Source organism: Stenella coeruleoalba (genome assembly GCF_951394435.1).
Source record: "Stenella coeruleoalba genome assembly, chromosome: X".
NCBI lineage: Eukaryota > Metazoa > Chordata > Mammalia > Artiodactyla > Delphinidae > Stenella > Stenella coeruleoalba.
Window position 1 is genome coordinate 7,082,893 of NC_137152.1, and position 25,944 is coordinate 7,108,836.

General features: G+C 50.4%; 1 protein-coding gene across 3 annotated transcripts in view; it reads left to right on the plus strand.

The window, feature by feature from the left end:
* Positions 1-25,944, plus strand: part of SHROOM2 (shroom family member 2) — a 135,925-nt gene that overhangs the window by 34,687 nt on the left and 75,294 nt on the right. The window lies entirely within an intron of this gene.

Sequence of the window (25,944 nt, forward strand, 5' to 3'; positions counted from 1 at the left end):
GGCTCTGCGGTCAGTGCCCAGCCCGGGACAGTGGGGGACACTCGTCCTCGTGTTGTGCATCAGGCCACTGGGCAATGGGGGGCGCAGTTTATTGGCAGAAGCGCAGGAACTGGGTGGTCCCGGACACTTGGCTCGCGGAGCAGGGGTACTGAGGTGGGTCGGGGTTGAAGCATGGGGGTTGGCTGGGGTTGGCCCCGTGCTCCCCTCCACGACGGCTGGAAACCGCTATTAGTGTGTTTTATTATGGTCTGCGTGGCTCAAGGGAGCCTGGGGCTGTCTGAATCCCGCAGCACGCATCTGGTCTTGACCACTGAGGAAGGCGTTAGAGTAACTTGCCTGTTTCCAGGTTTCTAGAAGAGCAAGCAACTCGTCATAGAACATCCTTTGTTTCTTTTCAGAACTTTCACAGCAAGTCCAGTGCAAACTTAGGCCCTGTAGAGTTAAGCCAAAAGGAAACAAAACCTTAGAGAACGTTAAGACGGCCTCCCTGCCCTGCCTCAGTTCAGGTTGGAAAACATCTGCGTATGATGGTCAGGGAGGGGAGAGCTCCGGCACTTCTTCCAGAAGCGGCCTCAGCTCTGTGACCTGCATGGGAGAGCAGTTATCCGCTGAGATGCAACACGAGTCTTCCGTGGAAGGAAACGGGAAACCTAGCAGAGGGCTGGATGCATGGAATCGGCGACATCATTATCTTGACTGAAATTTCACCAGGTGGCTCTCGGGGTTGAGATAGACGACATTGAGTAATACCAGGTTACACCGAACATTCATGGTTTTTGTCACTTCCCTTGGCGTGCTTGAGGCCAGCAGCCGTTGCCTGCCCGGTGAGCGGCGTTGGTTCTCCACAGCCGTGAGGGGGCTCTGGGGAAAGGGAGGGTTTCTGCTGGTCACCCCCTGTGGTTTGGGTGCCATGTATTCACGTGATGGGTCTCCTGCTCTCCTCACCCGCGTTTCCTTGCTGCGGCCTGGAATCTGGCCAGGAAGGAAACCTTGTGTGTTCTTCTGAGGCTCAAGAGCTTCCCCACCCCCTCACCCTCCAGAAAACAAGTGACTGAGGGTGAGTCTTTGAAAACCACAGCTGGAGCTCCTAGTGCCTTCTGTGTGTGCTTCCTAACTGCTCATTACAGCCCCACCTCCAGGCCTTGCGAACGCCCTTCCAGAGGGATTCTTTTAAAAAGGCTTTAAGGGGAGTCCCCTGATGGCCTAGTGTTAGCTGTCACTGCCATGGCCCGGGTGCAGTCCCTGGTTGGGGAACTGAGGGTCCCGCAGACCACACAGTGCAGCCAAAAATAAAAATAAAATAAAAGGCTTTTAGGAATAGAGTTCAGTTGAATGACTCAATGAAGTTCTGACTTTTTTTCTTTTTTTGGTTTTGACATTTTATATACGCGTACTGGTATACGCACACACGTGTACGTATATGGATACACTGTACATGGGAAACCGTCCGCAGCATCGAAGGGTGAACGACAGGCATCACCCTGAAAGCGTCCTCATGCTGCACCCTTGCAATCTCTCCTTCCAGCCTCGCCCCCAGCCCTGACGCCAATCTGCTTTCTGACCCACTGGGGGTCAGTGTACGTTTTCTGGAATTTCATACAAACGGACTCTGGTCAGTACTCATTCCTCTCCGGCTGCTCCCCTCAGTAATTGTTCTGAGGTCACCTGTGGGGACGAATATACCAATAGTTCGTTCCATTTTTTCACTACTGCACTGGCAGGCTGTGTGTTACGTGCTGGTGGGAATCTGTATTTTTGAATATTAGAGGCTACTTTCTAGAAATAGTTGAAAGGAGAGCTAACGAGGCGGACAGAGCCAACTTCCCTTGGCTGTGAAGGCTGCCGCTCTGGACGGATGGAGAGAAGCATGTGTCCGCCACTTCCGATTCCTGCGTTTAGCCCCAATGCCGCGAGCTCTGACTTCAACCTCGACTTAGGTCTTCTCTAAACTGGGAAGGTTATCTCCTACCGTGTTGGAGGCCATTGGACACCTTCATTTTATCACCAGCAGGAGAACAGTGGAAGGTTTTTCAGGGGATTATTAAGGGGTGTGACGTCCATCTGGGAGGAGAATGTGACTTCACAAGGCCTTGCACACCTGCTTCAGTGTGCCATTCCCAGCCCGCCTGCTCTACTAGTATCTTTTTAAAAAAAATTCAAAGAATGTCTGTAGATGTACTTAAAGGCAGTCTTTCATACAGAAAAAAAAAAATGTAAATTGAACTCACCTGTATAGTTGATTCCTGTCTTAAATTCTTGTGACTGCCCTTAGAAAACAAAAATTTGAACCTCAGGGTTAAACTCTGCTGTTGTCACGGTTGCTAAGTGAAAACAGATTCAGAATTCTAGGCAGGTGTTCAGCCCATGGAGTATTCTGCTGCCATTCAAGCTGCTGTTTATGCGGAGTTTATAGGAGGGCAGATGCTCGTAACTTAATGTAAAATTGCATGTGCAACGCAGAAAGAGGAAACAAAATTGAGAGTACAGAAAGATGTTACGTGTTTGTGTTTTGGTGGTTGAATGTGGATGAGGTCCCCCCACCCCCATTTCTTTAATACTTTCAAGTAATTTAAAACTTTTCTGGAGTGAGTACTTGTTTTTAAGAAGGAAAATGAGTGTTGCATGCAACCTGCTTTGCAAAACTGGGCTTTCCTGACTAGGGTTACCGGCAGACTGAAAGACGTTCTCTCTTTAAAAGTGAATATGGTAACATATGTACGCAAGGGCTTTTGTAATGGAGAAGATATTACAGTATAGATTACCGTACATGCGTTTGATGTGTTTGCGGCCTTCTCCCTTTGGCTTACATAATAAATGATGAAAACCCTGTAGAGTTTCCAGCTGGGGCCACCGAGAATTCCTAGGAAGGGAAAGCGGAGTCGACAGGAGAGAAGAAGCTGGGAGAGATGCCGGTGTAACAGTAGCTTTTTCTTTCTGTGCTCCGCTGTGTGTCAGACGCAGGATGCTCACTGCACTGTCCCTTGCCCCGCGGTTAGTATTCCCCCTCCTTTCCCGAGGTCACACAGCTCAGCAAGGGCACTGACAGACCGCGATGTCCCAGTCTGCCTTTGAGGCATTGCTGGACACTCCTCAGCAGTTACTCACCATGAGTTACATGCAAAAACGACCAGAGACTTTTCAGTAACGGGCCACAGAATCGAATCTGATATCGCGATGCTGTGCGGCGTGTATGTTTCTGCGTGGTATCGTAACTGGGCAACTTCTTTTTTTTTTTTTGCTGTACTGCGCGGGATGTTAGTTCTCCAACCAGGGATCGAACCCGTGTCCCCTGCATTAGAAGTGCAGGGTCCGCTGGCCCGCCAGGGAAGTCCCAGTAACGTCTTTAATAAGCATTCTGTGTTACAAGTTTCTCTTATTTATGATTTCCTGAGATTCTTTCAGTTCTTGTTAAAGCAGCATAAATTTAAGGAGTTTGGACCTTTTCCCCTCAACCTAGTTAGCGTTCTACTTAATGATTGACATATCTTTTATTTAAAGGAACTCCTGAAGGTCCGTGTGGGGTTCTGAGCGATTTCTGAAATGCATTCGCACTTTTCCGTTGCACCGTGCAGCCACGCCTGTCCTGGGGTCCTCGGGAGAGAATTCAGCTGCCGGGCGTGCGGCGGCTGGATGACTTTTAGTCCTAGCCTGAAAGCACGGTGGGCTCTTAAGGGGGAGTGGAGGTCCCCTCCTGTCCCTGAGTCTGAAGGCAGCACGTAATCTGATGGTACACAGGCCTTTGGTCCATTCAGAGCCTTCAAGGGGATCTCCCCTTACGTGCTCTCGCAGCTGTGGAAGGCCGGGGAGCCAGGCGGGATTCGGTCTGGTCCTTCGGTTTCCTCGGAGATGCTGTCTTGCGTTCCACACCAGTGCCACGTCGGGGAGGGCCGGAGGCCCGGTCTGTCCCTCTCTCACGTTTCCCCTCCCTCCCGCCTTTCCTGGAGGTGGGGTGGGGTCTGTCTTGGGAGGGAAGTAAAGAAAGCTGGAATTTGTCTCCAGTGCTTCCAATGTGCCCTTTTCTGACACTGCCCCGCCCATCAGGTGGCTGGGGTGCCGTCCGCCTGACAGGGGCTCGTCATCCAGTGGGTTGGCCCAGGAGGTCTGCAAGCCCTGTCGCAGTCAGGCTTGTTGTTGAATCCTTGCAGCTCTTCTGTGGCGTATAGGACTTTTCTAAGACATTTAATTTAGTGACTTGTATCTTAAAAAAGAAGATGATATGGGTATCCATTTCTTAAAGGCTAAGTTTTCAAGTTACTCTTGGGGAAATAATGCGAGTTGCCTTCTGCCTTGCCCCCGTGATCCCTCGAGCTGGATGTTGCCGTGTTTAAAGGAGAGCCCTGCGTGCTGAGCTCTGTTTCTCCAGGCTTCTGAAGGCGGTGGAGTAGGGCTGCTTGTCTGCTTACTTGCTGTCCTGTTCCCGTGTCCCTACAGCCCGGCTGCTCCGGAAGTTCTCACTTGTGGGCTTCACCCCGCAGCTTCCCTGGGCATCGTGCCCTGGGCCCCACAACTGCTACAACACTTTGGGGTGGCATCTTGGCTTCCTGGTGCTTTTGTTGGGAAGCCATCAGCGTGACCTTGACCCCAGGGGCCCTAGACCTCTTACCGGGCAGTGGGCTGGCCTGTCATTGGATATGGTTGTTGAAGTGCAGATGCCAGTCGCCGGTGTCATGGTGGTATTGATGTAAGAGTGGCATAACCCTGCTGTAGGCAGTACTGAGGGACACCCCAGCAAGGGGCTGGTTCTGTTCTAGAACAGATGCTTTTGGGGCTGTGCTGCTATGTGTTTTCTGAGTTTTGTTGCTTTTTTATTTCCTTGAAATAGTAGACACTCTCTTTTTTTTTTTTTTTTTGGCTGCACCTCGCGGCATGCGGAACTTCCCCGACCAGGGATCGAACCCGAGCCCCCTGCAGTGGAGGCACAGGGTCTTAACCACTGGACCGCCGGGGAAGCCCCTTTTTTTTTTTTTTTTTTTTGCGGTACACGGGCCTCTCACCACTGCGGCCTCTCCCGTTGCGGAGCACAGGCTCCAGACGCGCAGGCTCAGCGGCCATGGCTCACGGGCCCAGCCGCTCCGCGGCATGTGGGATCCTCCCGGACCGGGGCACGAACCCGTGTCCCCTGCATCGGCAGGCGGACTCTCAACCACTGTGCCACCAGGGAAGCCCCCCCTTTTTTTTTTAATGTGTATATTTTTGGTAACGTAACTTGCATTCAGAAAAGTGATCCCACAGTGATAAACAGCTGGATGAATTTTCATGGGATGAACACAGCTGTGTAACCCACTACCCAGATCAAGAAATAGAACGTTCCTATTTATGTTCTGGGAATGTTCTAGTCTCCCCGAGGTGCCCTTGAGTCTCCCCGCCAAAATACTGCTATCTTGAACTTTCTCACCACAGGTTAGCCCCTATTTGACTTTTATGTAACTGGAATAATGTATTTATGTCTAGCGTTTTTTACTCAATCTTACATACGTGACATTCACTCCTGTTATTGCTGGGGGCAGTCGTAGCCCGTTTTCTTTGCCGAACCTCAGTGTTTCTTTTTTTCTTTTTTTTGTTTTTTTCCGGTACGCGGGCCTCTCACCGCTCTGGCCTCTCCCGTTGCGGAGCACAGGCTCCGGACGCGCAGGCTCAGCGGCCATGGCTCACGGGCCCAGCCGCTCCGCGGCATGTGGGATCTTCCCGGACCGGGGCACGAACCCGTGTCCCCTGCGTCGGCAGGCGGACTCTCAACCGCTGCGCCACCAGGGAAGCCCTCCGTGTTTCTTTTTCTAAGGGCACTTCTGAACGTGGTTTTGAGCTTAGTTTAGTCCCTTCTCATCCTTCCCCAGAGGCGAGCCATCTTGAACACAGATTTGGCGTCTGTGTTGCCTCGGAGCCTGTGTCTGGCTGCTCTGCAGTGGGTGTCTGCCTTCCAGAAAATTCATTGTTTTCCCACAGCCGGTGGGTAACTCTTCAGTAGAGCCTTGGGGATCATGTGAGCTGCTTCTGGGTTTCACTTCCTGTCCGGCACACCTGAGGGTTGTAGAGGTTTGCAGGTGGTGGGCTCTTAGAGGTGGAATCTGCACTCCAGGACATGTCGGCTTCCCACGGTTAATGAGGGTCAGCCAACTGCCAGAAGATGGCTTTGGACCTGTTGGGTTTCCTCATTTGGGTTTCTCAACACTGTTAACCGTGTTTATCGTTCTGTGCTTGTCTCGGCTTGAGCTGAGTATCCATGGAGCCGGACGGATCTCGTAGAAGAAGGCTGGCATGCCAGAGGGATAGCATTCAAACCCAAGGGCAAGGGATGGGACCTTGAAATTTACATCCGTCTCTGGGTCCGTCATGGTCGGGGCTTTGACGTGACTGCGAGATGGTGCTCGAGGAGTAATGGTCGTGTTGGGGGCTTTTGGGGTGCATCGTGGGCTGCTGGGCGAGAATCTGTTTCATAAGCTGGCTTCTGCAGCGAGTGACCATGGCGGGCTGAAATGCAGCGTGGACCAGAGGATGGTAGCATTTTGCGGAACATCCCAGCATACCGCTGAGGTTTTCAGTACAGAGGAGCATAGGAGACTCAGTGTCCTGGGGGCGTCTGCATAAGTAAGTAGAGGTCCGGGGAAAGGGAGAGGAGGGGGTGCTGGAGGAATCATAAGGTAAAAGTTTTACCGGGAGGAAAACTGATCAAATGTCCAGTTGTATAGAATGTGTTGTTCCTGAGAAGTCCGCGGGGCAAGGCGTGGCCTGTCCTGAAACGAGTGCTGTCTGGGGTTTATTTTAATCGGTGTTCTCATCTTCACCAGTGATTGGGGAACCTGCTTGTGCTAACTTTCGTGTGTCGACTGCTGTAACACGGTCCGACTTTTCTGCGTTTCCAGTGTTGCCTCGTTTTTTCTAAAGATTTTTTCCATTCAGCTTACTCCTGTCCCAGTCGCTTTGTCATTTTAAAAATAGTTTTTTTCTCTTTTTAAACTATTTATTTATTTGGCTATACCAGGTCTTACTTGTGGCATGTGGACTTCTTAGTTGTGGCATGCCTGCAGGATCTAGCTTCCCGACCAGGGATCGAACCCAGGCCTCCTGCGTTGGGAGCGCGGAGTCTTACACACTGGACCACCAGGGAAGTCCCAGAATAGTTTTTCTCCTTAATCTCTGGCACCTGTAGCTGCATTTCTCCTCACCCACAATGCAGGTAAGGGGTGGAAGGAGGAATATATTATGGATTTGAAAGGCTTACGTTCTAAGGGGGTTAATACCACCCAGGCCTTGGAGTGCGTGTCGTGAGGGTTATAGATGTACGAATCCACATTTTGTGAGCTCAGTTCAAGGTAGCTTTGGGGGATCCTGCCTTTGTTTTCCACCCTGACTGTTGAAATACGTTTGTTATGGTTCTTGAATTTAAAAGGATTTTCAAGATGCTTGTCAAAATGCTTCGCACACGACGTGCTCATTGGTTCTAAGTATACTGGGAGTCAGATGACGGTGCCTACAGTCATACGAGCTTGGTGTATCTGTTCAGAACGTAGTGGAGCCCTTCCCATAAGCCAGGTTCTGTGCTGGGAGGTCTGGGGAGACTTCCAGGAAGAGGACTTGGGTATGAGGTGGATAGCTCGCCACAGGGCTCATCACCTCACTTCGTAATCTGTGTCCTGAACCCAGCAGAGTTGACAATCAGTGAGTTAATGTTAGGAGTCTACCCAAAGTAAGGCAGGACAGGCTTTCGTTTTATTGACCCCAAGGGACTGTTCATTTAAAAATTGTCCATTAAATTCTGTACTCAAATGAGAATATGGTTAAAAATCTCATACCATACAGACATCCTGTAATTCCGTTAAGTGCAGAGGGACATCACGTCTAATTCCCAGAGTTTTCTTTAAGTGAGCTAGATAAATTCACATCAGTGAAGCATTATTGATGTTACTGTCTAGCTGTCCGTCGAGATGGAAGAAGATACACTTCCTTTTTATAAAAGCTGAGTGCTTTAATGGTGTGGATTTAAAGCCAAGTTCTGTGTCTGCCTAGAAGGGTGGTAGAGAGAAGGGCCCTGCGTTCCACATGCTTAAGTTCCCCCTCCCTGCTCCCTTTGATGTCTGTAACTGTCGAGTGTTTTCCATGGGCTGAGTTGTTGATAGTCTGCTGAGTGTTAGTGGCAGCAAACAGGCTGCATCAGTAGAACTTGGGTAGTCATTTTTCTAAGACTTTGCAAAGTGGCTTCAGATTATGAAGTGAGTGAGTGGCTTGCTGACCGGCTGCTGGGTGAGAGTTCACATCCTCTGAAACGAGTAGTGGACGTTGGTCGGTGTTTGGCTTCCTCGCTCCCGTGGCCCTTCCTTGGAGCACCCCGATTCCTTTACGAAAATCGCTTCCCCGTTGTTAAGTCTTGGCTTGTCCCCACGGCCTCCCAAGGGTCAGCCAGCCACATTCCTTCGCTTCTGCCCCCGGAACAACCTGGGTGGCCGTGTGATCCGCTCTTGGCCAGTCTTTTTAATTAAGCTTGTATTTTGAGGGAACTGTAGATTGACTTGAAATTGTAAGACTATAGAGAGATGCCACATACCCTTTACCTGGTGTCTCCCAATGGTAACACCTTGCAAACCTCTAGTAACAGTGTCACAACCAGCATGTTGACATGGATACGGTCAAGATACAAAGCGTTCGATCCCGCATGTGGCCCCTGGATAGCCATACCCGCTCCCTCCTGCCCTCAGCCCCACCTTAAGCCCTGGCTGCTGGTTTTGTAATTGTTTCATTTCAAGAATAAGACATAAATAGAATCAGACAGTGTGTCACCTTTGGGGATTGGCTGTTTTCACATAGCATAACTCTCTGGAGATGTGCCCACGTGTATGTATATCAGTAGTTGATTTTACTGCTGAGTCATGTTCCATGCTGTTCACTCACTGAACGACCTTGGGCCAGTCTCTTGTCTCAGACTCCTAGGACTTTTATCCTTACACGAGGAAGTAAGGAAAGAAGGAGGGGTTGGAGCACATTCACGCAGCCGCCTCCAGGACCTTGGCATGCCAACCAGCCGGTTTCTGCCCTGGGGCCGTTGCAGACTTTCCTTGTCCTCTTTGCTCTCTGGAACCTGCTTGGGCAGTTCCCGGTCCTGTGGTTTGCATGTTTCCCCATCTCTCTGTAATAAATTCCACTTTGCTTGTCTCTCGGTCGGAGCCTTAAATGATCCAGAACCCGGTGATTACTTGGTCATATATGCCCTACCTCGAGCTAACTGGCCATCCAGGAGGCTGGAGTTCAGAGAAAACAGTGCAGCGCTGCCACTCAGATGTTTGAGTTTCTCGCCGGTTCGTCCAGTATTTTCCTCTGAAGTTTGTGTGTGCAGACGGTGCTGTTACCCCAGGCGCATGAATGGAAATGTGGAAAGGTACAGGATTGTTTTTCTTCTACTCTGTCAAAACACTGCTGCTTCCCCTTTCTGGTGACACTACTCTTTTAGCTTTTGCTTTCGGTTGCCTCCTCTGTCCTGCTTTTATAAGGATAAAAAGTTCAGAACCTTATTCTGTGGTAAAACTCTGTTAATCAGTCATTGACCACTTAGCCTGGAATTTAACTTAGAGCCAGGGATGTTCCCTAGGTGACGAGTGCCTGTTTTGTCCCATCAGTTTCTAGTCTTGTATTAATAGGAGTTCACTGTGTCAGACAAGAGGCCTGTCTCTGCCTCATTCCGTTCAAGTTAGGGTCCAGCAGGAAGGGCCTGCTCGTTAAAGGCAGTGTCTCCTGAAGCTGATGGAGATGTACAGAAGGGCAGGGCGTGACTACCAGCTGGCTGAGCCATCCACATCCTTTGGGGGAGGTTAGTGCCCATGAAAAGGCCGAGTGGTAGTCTGTAAAAAACAATAGCAACAACAAAAAAACCTGACAGCAGCTCCCAGCAACATATTCAGCTAAAGCTTTGATTGCTTGGAATATTCAATTGACTAGATTGATTTTCCACGCTCTGCTCCTAAGGACCTTCCAGGCTTCTCTGTGCTGGGGTGGAGAGCAGCAAACATATGACCTCCTGGTGCCCAAACCGTCTGTACAAGTTTTCCTGCTGAGACTTGTCTAGCTCCTTGCTGGGGTTTGTTTGTTTGTTTGTTTGTTTGTTTGGTAGCATCTGAGGCTTAATTCTTTCTTATTTTATTTATTTTATTTTTGGCTGTGTTGGATTTTCATTGCTGTGCACGGGCTTTCTCTAGTAGTGGGGGCTACTCTTTGTTGAGGTGCGCGGGCTTTTCATTGCCGTGGCTTCTTGTTGTGGAGCACGAGCTCTAGGGCGCACGGGCTTCAGTAGTTGTGGCTCGCGGGCTCTAGAGCGCAAGCTCAGTAGTTGTGGCTCGCGGGCTTTGTTGCTCCGCGGCATGTGGGATCTTCCCGGATCAGGGCTTGAACCTGTGTCCCTGCATTGGCAGGCAGATTCTTAACCACTGTGCCACCAGGGAAGTCCCTGAGGCTTAATTCTTAACGGCATCATCTTGAATTTCTGTTTGAACTGGGTCTGCCAGAGGCTTTCTTTCTGTTATGCGCAGTCTCCCTTGGGACACACATCATAACCTTATTAGGGCACAGGTCTGCATGAATTGCAGTTTTCAGGTGTGTTGAATTAGACCCACAATAAAAATGACTGTAGAATTGCTGTTGCAGAAAAATTTAATTATGCTAATAATTGAGGCTAAAATTACTTGTAGATATATAAACATTTCCTAGTAACTTTAGTCAGGAAATGGAAAATTCTCTAAAACACATTACAACTTAGAGAATTTTATAAGGATACTCCTCATAGATAAAGTTATATTTTTAAAATGAGATACTAATTTTCTAGGTTACAGAAAAATCATGCAATAATCATTAGTGCCTTGGGGGAAAATGGTATTTTAGAACATTATAGAACATAAGAACGTAAGAAATGTAATCTGTTTTAAAAATTTTTATTGGAATATAGGTGACTTACAATTTTGTGTTAGTTCAGGTGTACAGCAGAGTGGTGCAGTTATACATATGTTTGTTCTTTTTCACATTCTTTTTGCATACACTTATTACAGAATATTGAGTAGAGTTCCTTGTGCTCTACAGTAGGTCCTTGTTGTTTATCCATTTTATATATAGTGCTTTGCATCTGTTAACCCCAAACTCCCAATCCACCCCTCCCCCTGCCACCCCCTTGGCAACCACAGTTCTGCTCTCTGTGTCTGTGATCTTGTTTCTGTTTCGTGGATAAGTTCATTTGTGTCATATTTTAGATTCCAGGTACAAGTGATATCGTTTGGCATTTTGGACAAAGTATTTTTTAATACCCTGTCATGGGAGATAGCTGCCTGCCCCCCCTTTTTTGAACACAGTGATAAAAGTCCCAAATAGTCCCATATCAGTCCTAGCAGACGAATATATATTTTGTATTAATTTGTCCCCCGTAGGGCGGAATAAAGCACAGGAGATGAAACGAAGGCAGGCTGTGGCCAGCTTCAAAAATGCCCTTGCACAGCAGTGTAAAGCAGCTATACTCCAGTAAGGAAAAAAAACACCAAAATGGCCTTGGTGCTGCTGAGTGTTACAGCGCCCCAACCCAGGAAGACATAATGGCTCCTTCCCTCCTCCGGGCACAGTCTCGGGGTGTGTCGGGCTCTCGTGGCCCGTGCCTGCCTCTGCACACTTCTGCCCATCGTAAACCGGCACATGGTTACCTGTTTTCCCTTGACGAGTGAGTAATACAATCTTCAGCCTGGGGAAGAAGGAGAAGTGGGCTCCTGAGCAGACTCTGACGTCCTGATACAAGGTTGCACACCTCCCTCCCCGCGAAGCACAGCGCAGAGGCTCTCGACGCGCCCTGCCTCGGCAGACGATGAGGCGCTGCTGTGTCGGAAGAGGTAAAGTCATTTTAATACGAGTCTTTTTTTTTTTTTAAACTTAAGAATGAGTCCAGTTTTTCCCCAAAGCTGTGAATGCACTTGGGAGACATAAATGTAACATTCAGGAATGAGGATTTCGCCTATGAAAGCTGGCCGCTGAAAAGTCGGCAAAAGGTTTCTGTTTTTTTTCGGTGCAGACGCATCAGGCTTGGAGTAGCTTAAATCTTTTCTCTCTTTTTATTGAAGTATAGTTGAGTTACAATGTTGTATTAATTTCTGCTGTACACCACAGTGATTCCGTTATACATATTTACATTCCTTTTCATATTTTTTTCCCATATGGTTTATCGTAGGATATTGACTGTAGTGCCCTGTGCTCTACAGTAGGACCTTGTTGTTTATCCATTCTATATGTATTGGTTTGCATCTGCTCATCCCAAACTCCCAGTCCGCCCCTCCTCCACCCCTCCTCCCCCTTGGCAACCACAAGTCTGTTCTCTGTGCCTGTGAGTCTGTTTCTGTTTCGTAGATAAGTTCATCTGTGTCATATTTTAGATTCCACACATAAGGGATATCCTATGATGTTTGTCTGACTTACTTCACTCAATGTGATCATCTCTAGGCCCGTCCATGTTGCTGCGGATGGAGCTATTTTGTTCTTTTCTGTGGCTGAGTAGTATTCCATTGTATACATGTACCACATCTTTAGCCATGCATCCGTGATGCACGTTTAGGTCTCCATGTCTCGGCTGTTGTGAACAGTGCTGCTCTGAATATAGGGGACGCATGGAGTAGCTTAAATCTTAAGTGCTTTCTTTTTTTTTTTCTATTTTTAGATGACAGAGGGAGGTTACAAGTTAGAAACATAATATTTTGGCAGTTTTGGTTTGATTCTAAACTTCAGTTCACTGGGGAGAAATAATATTACTGCGGAGATGAGGAGTGTGTTTAGTGAAACACCTGTGTGCATGTGGTAGTCCCATTGATTTAAACTCTCTAGATTTTCTAAGTCTCCAACCCTCACTCCCCTCGTCCATGATATATGTTTTAAATGCATTATACTCCTCTGTCAGCCAGGAGTACAGGTGTTAGATGAAGAGAAATGTAGTGACTTGGAGCTGGTAGATTTCTAGGGCGTACGCAATATGTCTTAAATAAAAACATGAGTACAGCAAGACGTTATAGGTTTTCGTAGCCTGTGTCTCAGACGTGATAATAAATGATGCCCCTCAGCGGTTTTTTGTTTTTTTTTCTTTTTTGGCCACCATGCGCGGCCTGTGGAATCTTAGTTCCTCGACCAGGGATTGAACCTGTGCCCTTGGCCGTGAAAGTGCAGTCCTAACCCCTGGACCGTCAGGGAAGTCCTTCAGTAGGTTTTTTGTTTTTTTTTTTTTTTTGCGGTATGCGGGCCTCTCACTGTTGTGGCCTCTCCCGTTGCGGAGCACAGGCTCCGGACGCGCAGGCTCAGCGGCCATGGCTCACGGGCCCAGCCGCTCCGCGGCACGTGGGATCTTCCCAGACCGGGGCACGAACCCGTGTCCCCTGCATCGGCAGGCGGACTCTCAACCACTGCGCCACCAGGGAAGCCCCGTCAGTATTTTTTTAATTAGAAAAGCTAACAAAGTTTTAGTGTTTCAAACTGTTTTAGTTGGTGTTGATTTTTTTAACATTATAAACATTAAAAGGAAAAAACGATTTGCATTTATAAAGAATTCGGACTCATTCTAAAGTATGGATGTCTTCTGGATGAACCCGTCTGGTTCTCTAAGGACCTCACCCTAGGCCCTTCCAGGGAGCCCCGGGAGAGGGTGGGGTGGGGTGTGTGTGTGCTGCTGCCTCGCCGCCCAGCCCCATGCTGGGCACACCTAGGGCCCTGGGACCCTTCGGGTCTCTGCCCTGCATCCACAGTCGGTGTCTTTGTTCACGGCCACAAGCAGAGGGAAAGGGTGGTTCCAGATGTTTCTGCCCTTTGATGGCAGAGACAAAGGCTTTCCTCACAGGCCTCCAGCCGACATCCGCTCCCGTCTCCTGTCAGGACCGTCACGGCTACCCTCCCTGTGAGGGGGGACGCACGTGGCCCCTCCTGTGTCTGCGGGGACTCTGGCTCCACAGTGCTGCCGGCCACCGCGGATGGTCGGATCCTAGTAACAACGGTGGAGGGCGGCACCTGCGCAGGATGGGGTCAGGGATCCTGGAGGATCCGGATGGGGGCGAAGCCCTGATAGACCGGCCGGCCGTGGGGAGGCAGGAAGAGGACCTGGCGGTGGGCGTAGCGGAGACCACCTTGGTGTGTGCAGGATCCTGCGTGGGGTGGATTCTAACTGCAGAGAGGAGGCGTGTACACAGAGTAGGACGGGAACGCCCCAAATCACAGGCTGCCCCTTGGGGGTTATGCGCATGTGACTTACCCATGCAACTTTTCTTTTGGTGTGGGGGGCGTTCTCGCCAAGTTTTAAAAGCAGAAGAGTGCCAGCGATTTGAGGACAGAGGAATAGTACCCGTAAAAATCCAGATCTCCAGCTTCTTTAAAACAAAACAAAAAAACCCCAGAAACCTGGAAGACCCGCCCACACTGGCTGTTAATTTCCCCGGGGCTCCCAGCAGCCAGGACCGGATCTAGCTGCTGCGCCTTCAGAGGGGAGCGCCCTGCCGCCGCCCCAGGGCCCCCTTCGAGGGCTGTCTTTTGCACCCCGGTCCCCTTCCCTACTCTCTGGGTGCGAGTGTGTGCAGCCCCGAGGTTCCTGTGCTTAGTTAGGTTCCCCAGGCTTGGCCTTTGACATCTATCTTTGTCCATTTGAGCTGCTGTAATTTAAAAAAAAAAATTCCTATAAACAAGAAACATTGAGTTTTCATAGTCTGGAGGCTGGAAGTCCAGGATCCATCCAGGTGCCGGCAGATTCAGTGTCTGGCGAGGACCTGCTTCCTGGTTCATAGGTGGCATTTTCTTGTATCTTTAGCCGGTAGAAGGGGTGAGGCGGCTGTCGGTGGGGGGGGGGGGCTCTCGTATAACAGCACTGATCTCATTCCTGAAGGTTCCACCTTCATAACCCAGTCACCTCCGCGAGACCCCACCTCCTTATACCGTCACATTGGGGGTTGGGTTTCAACATGTGAATTTGGGCGGGGGACACAAGCATTCTGTCTCTGACAGCATCCCTGAGGAGAGTTTTTCAAAGAGACAGCCCTCGTGATGGGTGAGATCTTCTCTCTTTCACCCAATAGAGAGACGAAGCCTTCCGGGGAGCTCTGACTCATCTAAAGGGAAGGTGAGGTGGCCTTGGGCGGGTCCCCTTGGAGCAGCCCCTCTCCTGAGTTGCCCAGCGGCAGCCTTATCTAAAAGAACAGGCGCCGTTTCTTTGAAACAGCAGAAGGCTGGGAACGTCCATCACAAATAAACAGCCATGTGTCTGACAAGCAGGGACACTTTGTTCTTGTGTCCAGCAGTTCCGCTTCCTGTTTCTTGATTGTCTATCAGCTCCTGCAGATCGCTTTTCTTCTTTGAAAACTGCAGACTTAAGTCACTCCAGTCATCCCTGTTGAACCGGTGCTTAAATGTTCCCACTACTCATGTGCAAACGATGTATGAGAAGAGGTTCGAGTCGGGGCAGGTCTCTGTCCCCGGCGGCTGCGGAGCCGCTTGCTTCTGCCCGGTCCGTGCCTGATGCTCGTGCAACGCACTGCAAGGGCAGGTGTGCCTCGTATTCCTCCTGTGGTGTAAGGTGAAGGTTGGCTCTAGACGGGAACTGCACTCTCCAGGCTGCCTCTTTTCCCTCTCTGTTCACCCTTCCCACAGACATTGCGTGACAGACGCTGGTATCGGAGGGGAAGAGATAAAGAGACTCGGGGTTTTATCCTCCAGGAGGTGCTAGTCTTGCTATGGGGCTGGCAGCAGAAGCAGGGAACCGAAAACAGGGGGTTTGGGGGACTTCCCGGTGGTCCAGTGGTTAGAACTTTGAGCTTCCATTGCAGGGGGCATGGGTTCCATCCCTGGTCAGGGAACTAAGATCCCGTGCGCCACGTGGCGCGGCCAGAAAGAAAGGAAGGAAGGAAGGAAGAAAAAGGAGGGAAGGAGGGAAGGAAAGGAAGAAAGGAATACATAGGGCTTCCCTGGTGGCGCAGTGGTTGAGAGTCCGCCTGCCGATGCAGGGGACACGGGTTCGTGCCCCGGTCCGGGAAGATCCCACATGCCACGGAGCGGCTGGGCCCGTGAGCCGTGGCCGCTGAGCCTGCGCGTCCGGAGCCTGTGCTCCGCAAAGGGAGAGGCCACAGCAGTGAGAGGCCCACATACCGCAAAAAAAATAAGGAATATATAAAAACCCCAAACCTGGGGGTTTGGAGCCCTGAGTGGTGATGCGCTCAGGGTATTCAGGAGGCCAGGAGGTGGCCACTGGGTCCCATGGTGGAAGCGGTGTTGGGGGGTCCTGGTGTGGGACCCAAAAGGATGAGTGGGGTGAGCCAGGCGGAGTGAGTGTGTGCCTGTCAGGGGTAGCGGGATGTGAATAGAGGGGACCCAGCCAACAAAGCCTGCAGGCAAGGAGGACCATTTCTGCGGGGAGAAAGGACAGAGGCTTCTTAGTTGCAGCCCCGTGCTGTTTGGGCCGGGCTCAGGGCGTCCAGAACAAGGCCTGTTCCGCCTGGTAATGGTGGGATCTGGCTGAACACAGTGGCTCCACCTGGCCTGACTCGCTGGCCTCTCGCGTTGCTGGTGGAAGAGGCTTTGCGGCAGGTTCAAAGGGGTGTTAGAGCTGTCCGGTTTCCTGTGTTCCCCAAGAGTCATGATGACTGTTGCAGGTACTTCGTCCTTTCTCTAGTTCTCAACTGGGGGAGGTGGCTTTTGTCCCCAGCCCCCTCCCCCCCACCCCCACCCCGGGGCACCCTGAGTAGTATCCGGAGACGCTTGGGTTGTTCTGACTTGGGGTTGGGGACGCTGCTGACACCTAGTGGGTGGGGACCGAGAATGCCGCTCCTCAGTGTCTGACGGCCGCCACCCAGAGCACAGGACCATCCAGCCCTGGTATTGGAGGGGAAGCCCTGGTATTGGATGTCTGTAGCGCCGTGGTGGGGAGAGGCGGTGTGGTACCCCGTCGTACCCCATCGTTGGGCTATGCCGTGTATTGTCTGCTGGACATTTGGGTGGTTTCTGTGTTTTAGCTGGTGTGGTTGATGCCAGTATGATCATTCTTGTACGGGCCTCTTGGTGAACATACCTACACAGGGTTGACTTGAAGGTTATTCTCTCTGTTTCTGCAAGTGGTTGTGTTGATCTGTGCATCCGCCCCGTACACAAGAGTTGCAGGGGTTAGAAGCAGGCCACGTGTCCACTGACAGGCGAAAGGATAAGGAAAATGTGGCATACACATACGATGGAATATTAGCGTTAGAGAAGTGTGATCACGTGGACGAACCTCAAGCGCCGTAACCAGACACAGAAGGACAGTCCTGTATGATTCCACTTACACAGGGTATCCTCAGGAGTCAAGTTCATGGAAACAGAAAGCAGAACGGTTGTTGCCAGGGGCCGGGAGATGCTGGATGGATATGGAGTTGTGCAAGATGAAGTTCTAGGGATCGGTTACACACAGTGTAATTCTAGGGAACACTGCTGAGCTGTACCTTTAAAAACGGTTGACGGTAAATTTTCTGTGGGGTTTTTAAACCACGCTTTTAAAAAACAAGAATTACAGGTGCTCCTTGCCAAGCTGCTTTCCTTCGGGTTCCTGGTGTCTTCGTGGTTGCACTGCACTCCTTTGCAGCTCGTGGGACGCACCCTGCCTCTTCTCCGAGGTACGCTCGCTCGCTCGGGGCAGCAGAGGCACAGTGGCTGTTACAGGGTGACAGGAGTTTGAGCTTATGTAAATGTGGGAGAGGGTCCGTAAGGGAGACCTGGGGGATCCTGGACGGAAGGAGTGCCTCTGAGAAGCCACGCCCAGCCGGCCTGGGGAGCTGGCCCGGAGGGTGCCTGCATGCAGCCACCTGTACGTGGGCCCGGGCCAGGCATCTCCTCGTAGGAAGACAGGGGATGCAGAGCAATGGGGTGTAAGAGAAGCTGGAGGCCGCCGGGCTCTTCTGCATCGCTTCCACCTTCTATCCTTGGACAGATTCTCCTTTGGACCCAATCTAACCAACCGTACAGGGATAGAGATTCTAGAAAACGTAGTTCCTGTGTTAACCACGAGGACCCGGAGCTGTGCCTGTTATAGACACCTGACCTGTGCCAGCAGCGTACATTTCAAAGGGCTGTCTGGGGAGATGGGGCATGTGTCCTTTTTTCCCCTTTGCTTCCTTGCAAAGCCACAGTATATAAACCATGACATCTTTTAAAGAGGTATTTGTGTCTTAGCCTGAGAACTTAAGTACCACTTCAATCATGTTTTTTGTTTTTTTTAATGCGAGAAATGCGGTCTGGGTTTCCATGAACATAATCCACTTAGGGGAAAGTTTTGTAAAACACTCCATGTGTAAATGGCAACTTGCTGTATTTTAGAAGTTTTCTGTAAGGCTATAGTCGCTAATCAAGGGAAAAAGAAACTTTAAATTAGCTTGAGAATAACCAGTAAGAACATCTAGGATAACTGAGCTTCGGGATTTCTTTTCCCCCAAACAATGTTGCTTGAAAGGACTTAGAAACCACTCTACCTAAATAGCTTGGAGTATTGTAAGTGAAGCAGTCTCCCTTTACCACTTCAACGTCTGGTTTCCCCGTGTTCATGATCAGGAATGGGGATCATGTGTCCCTGAACTGGAGAGTCCAGGGACCTAGCCTGTGCTGTAGTCCTGATTGGAACACCAGCAAATGACAAGTAAAATGATTTGTAAACATACTTGTATAATACTTCTGAATTTACAAAATATTTTCATAATTGTCTCACTTTTATTCCCCTGTTGGTCCCGGGTTGTAAGACAGCCAACTCTTCCCACCCTTGTTTTGGGCGACAGAATTGAGGCAAAGAAAAATCCAGTGACTCCCTTCCAGTTGTGTAGTGAAGGGGTCGGGGTGAGTCTCCAGCCCTCGATCCGTCACCCCTCATCTCTGTGAAACCTTGCCTGATACCCCTCCCCGAACCCTGTGGCTTGACTCTTCCCTCCTCTGTGCCGCCGGGGCCCACGAGTGCCTCCCTTGCTGTGCCTGTCACATGGAATTTATATCCGTCAGGGTCCAGTTGGGAGGCAGAAAGCGCATAGTGATTGGAACAGGGCCCGCATAATAGGAAACAGGATTCCGCAAACCGGCCACATAGCAAAACACCCCTTATGTCTTGTCTGTCTGTCCGGCAAGGTTGAGCAGTTACCATAGGGACCGGAAGGCCCCGCAAAGCCTAAAATATTTGCCATGTGGCTCTTGAAGGAGAAGTTTGCCAGCCCCTGGTGTAAAGGATGACTCACTATTAGCAGATTATTACTTATTGTCAACTTACTGAGTCACGATGAGCTAGGAACTCCTCCGGGGTAGAGAGAGCTTTAAAAGAGTGCAGGAGTAGCAGGTGCAAGGACCAACCACTGCCTCTAGAGCTGAAGCACGTTACCTATAAGGGAGGAGGAAGGAGGTGTGCGACTGCCCCCCCCTTACTGCCCTCCCTTCCCCCAGTCTGAGATTCAGATCTGCATGGCATGGGTGTGACAGCAAAGTCACTGAGCCCCTCGGGCTAGCTGACAGACAGGAAGCTGCCCGTGCAGAACCTGGCAGGTGGCCAGGGAGCTGGCTGGCATGCCAGTGGAACCCCTGGGAAGCCGTCCGAGGGCATGCTTCTAAAACTGGCCGGGAAGCTGCCCGCTGGAGTGCTCGTGGAACTTGGCTGTGGAGCCGCGGTGGATTCAGCCACTGCCTTGTCCACAGGAGGAGGCGGAGAGGACAGCAGCCCCTCCAGCGCCCTCTCCTGAGGACCCTTGCAGAGCTGCCAGCCCACGGAGGAGAGCTATCCTCAGGTCCTGCCCCAGTATCACCGCTCGCTCGGGCAGCGACGGGTGGTTTGCACTTAAGAGGCTAGCTGGCGTAGTGTTGAAATGGGTCGTTCGCACACCTTGCTCCTTCTGGATTGTAACGTACCAGGCACGGGTGTTCGGAAAATGCTCCCTGAATGGTGCTTTCCAGAAACTGTCCCTTGCACGGGTTGGCCCGTGTTCTCTAGAGTGCTGTGCTGTGCTGAGGCTCTGGACTCCGCAGGGTCCCGAGGCCCCTAGACCTTTGCCCCACCTGGAGAAGAGGCACATACCTTGGGCTTTATCCTCCCCGGGGGAGGCCGTGGCCCCTTGGCTCCGAACGAACGCTCCTCCCGGGGTTCTCTTCTGCAGCCAGCCTGGGGTCTGAGCTGCCGCTGCTGATCCCCTGTTGCAAATTCCCTCCCCTCTCTGTTTCTTAAGACCTCTCCCTGAGCGGCCAGCTTCTTGTCTGTGTGTGTTTGGACTTGGGGTTGCGCAGTGCAGCCCCCACTGCCTCTGGGTCTTCACACGTCTCATTGACCTGCTCAGCCCCTCAGCCTGGCTCTGTCGCCTTGTTGGGGCCACACCTGCCTTTGTCTTGGGGTGGCATGTGATCCAGCGTTCGCTTTAGCCATGAGTGGCAGGCGTGTGTTAGAATCTTCAGAGCAGACCCTCGTGTTCTTGCGTGTGGGACGGAATACTGACGTGCTCACCTGAATCCGAATGTATGAGGTGGGTGTCGGTTTCTTAGGATTTTTTGCATGTGGGGGTAGTTATCATTTTTCTTGTTTTTTGGTACTTTTTTTGTCAACCATGAGGAAAGCAGTTTTCTTCCCTAATTGATATTTTATTGGTTGTTTTGAGGATTGGTACACACACGGTTCAATCTGTACATCCTTCCTAATGTATGTAGGAACTGAGGAACTAAGAGACCACGTAGTTCTGATTCTTTTCTAAACAGGTGTTCCACTGACTTTCTGGCTTAAAATGTGGAAACAACTTTTCCTTAAGAGGATATCAAGTATGAATCCCTTCAGATGTGGATAGGCTGTGACATCACAGGTCCCACGTCACCGTTTCATATCATAAGCACCACGTGCTCAAGTTTCCATGTTTTCTTGGCACATTCATGGCGCGTTATTAGGGAAACTGGAGTGTCGTGACCGGGGACAGGAAGGGCCAAGATCAAGAAGTGGTTTTCTTTAGGAAGTAATTATACTAAAAAAACATAGGAGTACAGGTAATTTTATTTTTATTTTTTTAATTTATTTTTTTGTTTTGTTTTGTTTGTTTGTTTTTGCGGTACGCGGGCCTCTCACCGCTGTGGCCTCTCCCATCGCGGAGCACAGGCTCCGGGCGCGCAGGCTCGGTGGCCATGGCTCACGGGCCCAGCCGCTCCGTGGCACGTGGGATCTTCCCGGACCGGGGCACGAACCCGTGTCCCCTGCATCGGCAGGCGGACTCTCAACCACTGCGCCACCAGGGAAGCCCTAACTTCTTATTTTATATCGGAGTATAGTTGATTAACAATGTTGCATTCGTTTCAGATGTACAACAGAATGATTCAGTTATACGGTATACATGTATCTATTCTTTTCTAAATTCTTTTCTCAGTTAGGTTGTTACAAGATATTGAGCTGAGTTCCCTGTGCTACACAGTAGGTCCTTGTCGGTTATCCATTTTAAATGTAGCAGCGTGTATCTGTCAGTCCCAAACTCCCTAACTATCTCTCCCCCCACCCCCCTTGGTAACCATAAGTTCGTTCTCTAAGTCTATGAGTCTGTTTCTGCCTTTTGTAGCATTTTTAAAATTTTCCACATATAAGCGATATCATACGATATTTCTCTTTGTCTGTCTGACTTGTGTCACTCAGTATGACAATCTGTAGGTCCATCCATGTTGCTGCAAATGGCATTATTTCATTCTTTTTAATGCCTGAGTAATATTCCATTGTGTGTGTGTGTGTGTGTGTGTGTGTGTGTACACACACACACACACCACATCTTCTTTATCCTTTCCTCTGTTGATGGACGTTTAGGTTGCTTCCGTGTCTTGGCTATTGTAAACAGTGCTGCAGTGAACACTGCAGTGCACATATCCTTTTGGACCATGTTTTTCTCCGGGTATCCTGTTCAAGACCTATTACGTGCGTGACTGCGTCTCCAAATTGCCATTGAGTATGTTTTGTGTTGTCAGGTTAAGAAAAACTACCCCCCATGGAATGTTAAGCTGAATTCATTATCCCACCCTTCCCTGGTTGGACCAAAAAATAACCAACGAACAATGTCACCTCTTCAGAAAGCGTTTATACTCCAGAAATGGGGTGAGGTGGGATTTCCTTCTTAAGCATGTTTCCAGAGCTACGGCGAAGCTTAAATTCCCCAAATAGTCGATAAAAACACTCCTCGGGATGTACAAGAAGGGAGACAGGGACCAGTGACTGATGGTATGTTCACGTCTTAACACTTGAGAGGTTTTTGGTTTTCGATGGGCTTCTCGGTTACCAGAGATGCACTCTCCGATTAGTTCACAATTTGATACTTTTCCTGGATGAGTCAGCTCTCTTTTCTGAAACAAGGGAGCTCAAGGAGAACGAGTTAAAATAGTTAAATGAAGCAGACCAAGGAGGTGACGTCAGTGATTGTCCTGGCTCACAAAAGGCAGTGCTTTCTCATGGCTTGTTCTCCAGACAGCAAAGCTTTCTTTGAGATAGTCATAACTGATTAATCACGGGTGTGATTCATGGCCTTTGAAATATGATACTGGACTTAACACATTCTTCCTCCTTTGGTTTTGATCTCTGGGTGTCGCGATTTTCCACATCAGTCCCGCTCAACGTCTGAGCTCCCCCCGGCCGACCCCTTTCCTGTGGCCCTTGACGTCCAGCATCGCTTCTGTCCTTAGACCTTCCTTCCCAGTGTCTGGAGCACTTGCTTACATTAGTGTTCTCTGCCCTGTGTTGGTTTGAGCCCTTGTTTCTGTCCAGTACAAAGACAGAACCCGCCGCCTTCTGTTCTCGGGCAGAAGAAATTCTTTTCGCGTCAGCCTCCAGGATGAAGCTACCAGACGCATTTGCTGGAATAAGAAGGTCGCTCCCCTGCTTCCGTGCTGGCCTTCGGGGGCCCCCACTGCCTCCAGGATATCATGCCAGATTCCGACCCAAGGTCAAGTTCCTCATCTTCCTCTTTCTGCCCTTATCTTCAAACGCTCCCCAGCCAGAGCTCTGCGCTGGGCCAGGCTGACATTCCTCAGACCGGCCCGGCTTCCTGCCTCTGCCCCATCTTCACATGCAGACCCCCCTGTGGAATGTCCGCCCCCATCCATGCCACCCCTTTCAAGTTGCCCTTCGTGGGCCTCTCTCTTCGTGAAGTCTTTCATCTCCAGCCCCGAGGCCAAGCGAGCCCGGCCCCTCGCGCCCCTGCTGCCCTGATGTGGTTCCTTCCCACGGGAGTCCCGGCTCCCAGGAGAATCAAGGTTCTCCGGCCTCCGTGGATGTCATCCTTGATCAGCTGTAACTAACATCCGTTGGATGAAATACAAAAACTTTGTTCCAACGAGACTTCCATTGACTGTTTTTTCCCCCGCTGCTGTTTCCAGAAAAAGTGTTTCCGTAAGAACAGCAAGGAAATCTGCACATTTGGGGACACTTGAGTCTTAATTGAGGCCCTACACTGGAGTTTTCCAATGCCAGTGAACACTCAGACCAGAATATTGGACCTGGCACGTGAACGTGGGACGTTGATTCTGCCCGTGGCACACGGACAGGCATCGTGGGCGTGGAGTCATTTGTTCTCGCGTGCCTGTCTTTTTGTAAAGGGACTTTTCTTCTGAGCTACAGCGAGCGGCACTGAGAACTTCGCCTGGTGGCTCTGGGACAGGACTGCCCTGTTTGTGGCTCCCGAGTGCTGTAGATGTCAGGCAGTTCCCTCTGCTAGTGGCAATGCCAAGCGCTCTCTTGACTATAAGGCAGGGGACGGTGACAGAACGATCCTGAGTGTCTGTAATGTGTGATACACTGTACAGTGCTGGCAGGCAGAGTCAGTAAGTATCCTGTGAGACTAGAGCCAACTTCAGGTTTGCTCTCCACCAAGTTCAAGCCTATTTAATTCTTCCTAATGGGAGAAGTTTGATGGGGTCAAGAGTACAGACTGGAGGTTTTCAAAACGTCTTCTTTTACAACTGTTTTCTCCATGAGCACAATAAACGTCAAACAGACAGTTTGTCTTGGCGAGGAAGCCAGGCGGGGAGAATTCCCCAGCTTCTGTGTCGCCCAAGCCCAGCGCCGTCTTTGCTGGGAATGTAGGTAGAGTGTGGTCGGGACGGCGCAGGTGGACACTTCGGAGTGCGGTCTTCACTGGTGCAGGAGGAGCTTGGGAAGTCTTTGCGGATGAGGGGAAGCAACACGATGTCATCAGACTTCGATGCCAGCGCTTGGAGACAGTCTCGCAGAACTTGTGCATCCAGGGGTTTGTGGGAACGAGACTGAAAAACCCACCGGGTCATGGGTGAGTCACACGGGTTGCCTCCAGGACGTCCTGCCTTGGAAAGCTGCCCTAAGGCCCTTGCAAGCTCCTTGGTCATAGTTGTCTTGCCTGAAGAGTTTTCTTGTGAAGCTGAAATTCAGAGAGGCATCATCGCAAGGAGAGGGACGCACGTACACGCGCTACCCTCGCTTCTCGCCAGCTCTGCGCGTGTTTGCTTCTTTGGGCTTTTGTGACTCTCACCCCCTCTTTGTTCACTTCCTGCACCTTCACCCACCCATCTTCTTCCAGGTTTCTCCGTGTTGGGGCCCCAGGGTTCAGTCCTCAGCTCTTGGTGGGTCTGTTTTCTGTGTAGGAGGCCTCCGTCCCCGTCCCTCCAGTTTTTAAATTCCTTCCGCTGCTGGTCACCCCGTGAGCAGGCCACCTCTCCCCGGGTACCCTCCCCTCCCCTCAGGCAGCCGCCCACCGACCCTCCGCCTGGACGGCCCTTTGGCCTCCCACCCAGGGCGTGCCAAAACAGAAACTCCCCACCACGTAACCTTCACCTTGGCCACGTGTGGCTGAGTGTGTAATCTTGGTGGGGTGGAAACTCATTTACGATCTGTTATCATGTCGGGATAAAAGTTGTCTAGACTTTGAAACCGGTTGTTAACCGAATGGTTCGCTTCATAGTTTAGTTAGGAGTGCTCATTTTGTTTATGTCATGGACTTGCAATGAATAATTGCTTTATTAACCTAGGAAAAGTTCAGCTGTCCTTGGGATCGGGCGGAGACTTTAGGAAAGCACCACGTGGTTTCAGAGCGGAGCCTGTAAGTTGCCTCGTTTCCAGCTCTGTAACTACCGGAGGAGAAACGTTCACGGCTTTAGTGCTTTGTGAGGTTCGGAACGGACTTTTAGGTTAGTCCTGGCAAACAGAGCAGCGAACTTCCTAACCCGTACACCTCTGTGCCTAGAAGCATTCATCTCTTTCACTAGTTTTCCTAGCAGTTCGTAAAAATAATGGCTTTTCGGTGTGAAACGGGGGTTGGCAACTTTTTTTTAATAACAAGCCAAGTAGTAAATATTTTTGGCTTTGTGGGTCAGACTCTGCTGTTCTCTCCTGTAGAAGTGTATAAACAAACAGCTCTGGTTGTATTCCAGTAAAATTTTATTTACAAAAAAAAAAAAAGCAGCTGGCTGGATTTGACGCATGGGCCACGGTTTGCCAAGCGCTAGTACAGAAGCAGGTTGGTTAATCGACGGATTATTTGATGCTGAGTTGGATTATTACTGTATAGGGAAGACGAGGGTGAGGATTTAAAGATGAAGATTCCTCAGGGTAAAAATCATAAAACGCTTCTAAGGAGTCAGTCAACACACATTCATACACGCGTGTTTAACACTGAGTAGGGAGTATTTTACGTTCCCAGCGTGGTGTAGTCATCTAGGACCGTAATGAAAGGAATCAGATGCTAAGCGTCAGCAAGGATGTGGAGAAACTGGGGCCCTCGGATGCAGAACGTAAAGTGGCGCAGCTGCTTCAGAAGGCAGTCTGGCAGGTCCTCACAAGGTTCGCCGTAGCTACCGTGCGACCCTGCCATTCCACTCCTAGGCGTACACCCAAGGGAAGTGAAGACGCACGCGCAAGCACGAACTTGTACACCAGTGCTCACGGCAGCGTTAGTAGCCAGAAAGGAAAAGCAGCTTCAATACCCATCACCGATGAACGGATAAATA